Source organism: Arachis ipaensis, chromosome B09 (genome assembly GCF_000816755.2).
Source record: "Arachis ipaensis cultivar K30076 chromosome B09, Araip1.1, whole genome shotgun sequence".
Lineage (NCBI taxonomy): Eukaryota > Viridiplantae > Streptophyta > Magnoliopsida > Fabales > Fabaceae > Arachis > Arachis ipaensis.
Window position 1 is genome coordinate 9706583 of NC_029793.2, and position 6824 is coordinate 9713406.

Below are 6824 nucleotides of genomic sequence, written 5' to 3' on the forward strand. Positions count from 1 at the left end.
AGTTTCCTTACATTTTTATCTCCTTTTATTACAAATTAATTTTTAGTCCCTCTTCAAAATTTAATATAACGCTTCTCCCTTGATCCAAGAGGTAGGGTTGCTTATTTGCATTATTTCTTTGGGTGCCATTATTATAAATTCAGAGTATGATCTTTTATAGCTGATCAGAATATTCTTCCTTTGAAGTTCAAGTTGGTTACAAAGTTAATCATAATTAGCTACAATTTCACCTGAATCTTATTCATGGGATAAACGTGACGATACTGTTTTATACAAAGTTGGAATATTCTGATACAAATATATTTTTTTTATCATCTTTAATTACATAAATGTAAATATGACGATACTACATTTTTTTTGCTACAAAAATGTTGACCATTAGTATGCATGATTCAAATATATTCCTACCATTTACAAAAATGGTCAGTTTAAATTCTTGATATGTTGTTGATAAATATATCGAAATATAGTGTTCCGTAAAAACTAAAAAGTAACTTTTTTAATTTAAAATAATAAAAAAATAAAATGATATACAAAAAGTGTTTAAAGAAAAGAACAACATAAAAATATAATATCAAAATTAGACTCATATTTTAATTTTAAAAATATTTATTTTTACATATCCAACTATGATTTTAATTGATAAATATAATTAATTAATTAATTGATTAAATCAACATATATAGCTGGAAAGCATCATTGAGAATATAATCCTCATCCAAATAGATGATGATAGATATATAGATATTGTCAATAATAATTCTGGTTTGACTTCTCTTTCAAAACTTCAATAATTATTGTGGGTATCTTCTTGTTCACTCTGAAACAAGAGAGAACCAAATAGATACCAAAACTTCAATTTTTGAAACATGGCATCTCACAAATTACACATACATCTTACTCTTAATTTAATTTTTTGTTCCAACAAAATTACAAGTAATCTTGCTAATAATATTATTAGTGATTTATAATTGAAGAAGTACCACATTAACACGCAATTTCTCACCATAATTATCAAGGACTAATCATTAATTATTCCTTCCCTTCGTGGCTTCATATGCCTCAATTCATTCTAAGATGTAGTTTTCATCAAAATCATAAATTGTAAATATTAAGATATACATTCCAACGTTGAAGAATCTACTAAGAAATTAGAATTAATTAAATCATTATAAATTGCTAACCAAAACTACAAAAATTTAGCTAGGGCATGTGCCACGGTCCTACCACCATATAAATAGATCCCTCCATGTTTTCGGACTAATTGAGTGTTTAAAAGTAAGAGAGATTATTTATAATAATTCACCTAATACTAATGGAAAAAAATGATAGATTAAATTTAAAATAGGTTTAATTACTCTGTCGGTCCTTATAATTTTACTGAATTTTCAATGAGGTTCTTATACTTTTTTTTAATTGAGTCCCTATATCATATCAGATTTTGTAATTAAGTCCCTGTCGTGACAAAAATGTTGGAATTGACGAAATATTCCGTGAAACAAAACGGATATACCTAACATTCGACTGAATATTTTGTATAGTTTAGTAGAATATTCTGTTAATTTTAACATTTTTGTTATGGTAGGGATTTAGCTACAAAATCTGATACAATATAGAGATTCAATTGAAAAGAAAAAAATATAAAGATCTAATTAAAAATTTGATAAAATTATAGAAATCGGTAGAATAATTAAACTTTTTAAATACGAATAAGAATATATATTCAATTTGTGAGAGAATTGATGGAACAAATTAAAGCTTCAGATAAAGGGAAAATGACAAGAATTGGGTTTTGCAATTAATCATGACATCACATTCAATTTGTGATTCTATATTTTTTAAAAAATGAAAGATATTATATATGATATTACTGCAGCCAGTTCTGGTTACATATGGGGCTGAATATGAACAGAGACAAAACAGTTGTGGCATCTAATCACTCATTATTTGCCAGAAAATAATATACACTGCCACAATTATGTTTTGGAATACTATATATGCACAGCAAAATGTACAAAACAAAATTCTGAATGAAACAGTATTTGTATAAAATAATTAAGCTAAAGATATTGTTTCTTTCAAAATAAGAATTATTCCAATTAAATAAAATAGAAGTATCTATAAAATAAGAAGAAAATAATAAATTAATTTGGGATAAATAGCCATTTTGACTTCACATTTGTTTTTGACAAAATAGCTTAATCATTTAAAGTAATAAATTAATAATTAGGTCATTTTATCACATGGAGCAAATATTTAATTTGAAAATTGATTTTATCAAAACTAAATTAATATAAAATTTATTTTGTTAAAATTAGAATCTTTGGTATATTAAAATGACTATTCTCATTAAATTAGACTTAATAGTTATTTTTGTCCTTAAACTTGGTTAAATAAGTCAATTTGGTTCCTAACTTTTTTAATAACCAACAAAATCCCTTGTAAAAACATGATTCTTGTTAGTCTTTAGTCAAATTTCTATCTCACACAAATGTTAGCATAAACTTAATATAAATAGTTAAATGCCACTTTACAACAATAATAATATCAAACTCACACTTAATACATCCATAGTTAATCATCAATAATAACATTATATCGCCACAATTATGGTTTCCGAGTGCCATTTGAAACCAATAAATTAGCATGGTTTAATTTCTTTTAAAAAGCTCTTATTAGTCTCTTCTTTTTTATCTCTCTCTTTTCGTTTCCTCATTTGATGAGTCATACATATTCAATATCTATAACGTTAAGGTTCTTTTATATAACAAGTCTAAGAAGCCAATTATCATAAATGGGAAACCATATCCAACATTTACCAAACAGATCCATTATAGCCAGAAAGTTCTAAACACGTTTTCCTCTTATAGATATCTTAAAGTGTGTGATTGCACCAAAGTTCTAATAAAAGAAGGTGCTAATATTAATAATGGTGAAAAATAACTAATATTTAAAAGGGATAAGTATTGATTTGATCCTAAAGTTTAGGGTCAAAATCAAAATCGTCCCTAATCTTATTTTGGATTATTTAAAATATTCTTAATGTTTCATTTATTATTAAAACCATTTTTTATTAATAAAAAGACACATTTACCCTTGACAAAAATAAAAAATTACTAAGAAACATATGTAAATTAAAGAACAAGTCTTTTCTTTTCCAACTCCTCCTTCCCAAAAATAGATCTGAGATTCTAGATCCACACCAGTGCTGCTTCTCCTTCTCTGCAATATCTCTCTCTCTCTCTCTCTCTCCAAGCTTTCTTCTTCTTCTTCTTCTTCTTCTTCTTCTTTGTCGGTTCTACAGAGAGCTTCGGAAACTGTAATCAAGGCCATTAAGCCATTGCCACACAAGAGTACCAGATCCAGGAAAGACGGTTCTGGAAACATTTTTTCTAGAAGCTTCTCAAGGAAGTTACTGAGTAGAAGCTTCTGGAGGAAAGCGGTAGCGAAGGATGAGAAAGGAGGAAGAACTTAGGGATGGATAAGGTCTTCATTCCGCGAGTTGCTTATGCAGGATCGGGCGATGCTTCCTTCTCTCTAAGTCTCTGCTTCTCTTTTCTCTCTCTCTGATTGACGATTTCGATCTCTCTCTATCTCCCCCTCTGCATTCTCTCTTCTTTTGACGGTGGTGGCAGTAGCACCACCATTATGTCATTTGAATATTCTTTGAATGTTGAATGTTGTGTTATTATTGATTTGAATGTTATGTTATTGTTGATAATGGATTCTTGAATTTGAATGTATGTTCTGTTGTTATTGTTGTTGTGGAAAGAAATGACTGATAGTAGAAATAAGGGGGTGACGGTGGTGAAGAATGTAGAATAAATGGTGGTGGTGGGGAATGCAAAATGAACGGATGGCTGATAGTGGAAATAAGGGGGGTGGCAGTGGTGGAGAATGCAGAATGAACGGTGGTGGTAGGGAATGCAAAATGAACAGTAGTGCAGTTGGGGGTATTATTGTCTTTTAAAAAATTATTTTATTCAAAAGGACGATTTTAATACAAAATAAAACGTTAACGACGATTCTAAATAAAAAAATATGTTGGGGACGGTTTTGATTCGGATCCTAAACGTTAGGGACCAAAACAATACTTACTCCTATTTAAAATGATTCCTGAAATTTGATTCTTGACTCAATTTAGCTCTTTAATTTCTAATTGAGCAAGCAAGTGAAGCTATAGATGGTCCAATTTTCTTTGCAGTATTCTATAGCTAAGGAGGTGAAAGAAGAGAAAAATGAAGAAGGGGTGGTGGGATGGCAACGGAGTGGTGGATGAAGGGAAGGTGAGGAGGGTGGTGGTGGAGGGTGATGGGGTTGGAAAAGGATAATTGAGGGTAGTGGGAGATTTAGACATGGTTTGGATTTAACTATTACAAGAGGGAATTTTCAAGTATGATAATATTCATGTTGCTAAATGAGAGGAGTTTTGTTTGGTGATTGTGCTGGCAACTAGGGTGAGAAAAAGAGGAGGAAGGAAGAGGGAGATGGGAGATTTACTCATTAATTTGAAAGGGAGGAGACCCAAAGGGTGCTGCTTGAACTACAAGCAGAGTTGGCAACAGAGAAATTGAAAAGGAAGGCAGTGGAGGATTAAGTAGCAGCCAAGAAGACCAAAAGACAGGCAGTGGAGGATGAAGTAGCAGCCGAGAAGACCAAAAGACAGGCAGTGGAAGATGAAGTAGCAGCTGGGAAGGTCAGGATGCAGGCAATGGAGAATGCTTTGATATGTCTACTTTAAGGGCAAGGTAGGAAGCTGCCATAAGACGTCGCCGGATGGATGAGTGCGTTGGAGGGACAGAATAGAAAGTAGATCTTAGGATTGTGGAACCTTTTCTTCTTTTAGATATACATTTTTATTTTGTTGATTATGCAACTCTTAGTAAGGAGTACACTTTGTTGATATTCGGATAATTATATTAATTAAATTAATGGTTTTGCTATTGTCATTTACCCTGCAATTTATTTTTCGGGATTTTAAATAATTTAATTTACTAATATTAAGAACGATAAAAAAAACGAAAAAAAATGTACATTGAAATAAAAAACAGCGTGGATTGCCAGTGTACAAAACAGTATTTTTGCAGCTATTTAACCGGAAAATAGTGGCGGTTGCGAACTAGCCGTTAGAAATTTGAAAATTCAGGTTAGGAGATAGCGGCGGTTTTAAACCGCCGCCATTTACATTTCAAAAAACATTGGCCGTTAAACAGCAACGTTTTCAAACCGCCGGTAAATGCATTAGTCTTTAAACCGTGGCCATTAAACAGCAGCAGTTTCAAACCGCCGAACATTTTGTGTGGATCACAGATTTTCAGATCGCGGCGGTTTTAAACCGCCGCTAAACACTGCGACGCTAATCTTGGGTTTTGCGGCGGTTGTGCCAGCAGTTCCTGAGAACCGCCGCAAAATCATATAACCACCCCCTAATAGGCGACGCTTAACAAACCGCTGGAATCCCATTTCGCGGTCCGCAAATCACTCGAAGAAGCGCCGCTATTTCCCGTTTCCTTTGTAGTGCGAAGAAGAAGAGAAGGGGGGAGAGAAGTAAAACGACGTTGTTTAGGCACAAATAACAAAACGACGTTGTTTAATCGTACCACATCATATTTTTAGTGACGGAAATGGACGGAGGGGTCAACTTGAGTCTGGCCTTAAAGTTTCAGGATACAATTTGGGTAAATTGAAAATTAGAAGGCTAACTTAAATCGGGGGGTTAAATTTTAAGGGTCATTTTAAGTATTAACTCAGTGAAAAATAAACATGTTACAATAATCAAAATATAATTAACCAACTTAGGTTAATAAAATAGTCGACTTATTTATTCAATTAAAAAAATTAAATGGACTAACTTTTTAATTTGCATATTAATCTATTTTACTCATTATTTTTTGGTTAATTAAAATCAGTTTGTTTATTCTAAAATTTAAATGAATACAATTTTAGAGACAAAAATCTATCAATATAATCAATGTTCAAAAAATCAAATCGGATTGACCAATTTGACCGGATTAATAAAAAATCAATCTTTTGGCCGGTTCGATTGATGTAAAAAATCATCTAACAAAAAAAAGATAAAAAAAATCGGTTGAACCAACAGTTAACCGATGACCCGGTCAATTTTTTGATAGTTTTCAAAAGTTTAAATAAATAAATAAAAAACCAAACCCCTCCCCCCACACATAAAACCTACCCGACTACCCCCTATCTCTAAAACCCTAACTAAATGCCCCTCTCTCTCTTTCAGAAGAAAACCAAGAAAACCCTAACTCAGTTCCAGCGCCGCCATCAGCAGCAGCAATGTCATCTTCTCTGTCCTCGTGGTGTTGTCAAGCCCGGCGCCTCTGTCCTCGTTGTAGTTGGCCGCCCCTCTTCTTCTCTTGGATCCCTTCTCCTTGCATCGCCAGGTCTGCTCGCTCGTTGTTGGCGTCACCGTCTTTGTCCTCGTCGTGTCGTCAAGCCATTTCAGTCCTCGTCGTCGTCGGCTTCCCTAAACTCGTCTCTGTCCTCGTCGTCTTCGCCCATCTCTATTTTCTATCCCAAATCTCTGTCGAGCTCACGGCGAAGTGCAAACGTTCTTCTTTGTCGTTGTGGACTCTTCGCCGTCTCTCTCTGCCATCGTGAAAAATGACACAGTTTAATTATGTTATTCTCCCTCTTTCATGAGTTCTTCGGTAGTTCAATTTATCTTTTTATTTTATTAATTATAATGATTATGATTTGCTGTTTTTATATTTTGGATTCTGATTGTTGGATAGAATAAATTTTGCTTGTTGTAATTGTAAAAAAAATTTCAATTTGATTAACTATGTAACTCTATTGAT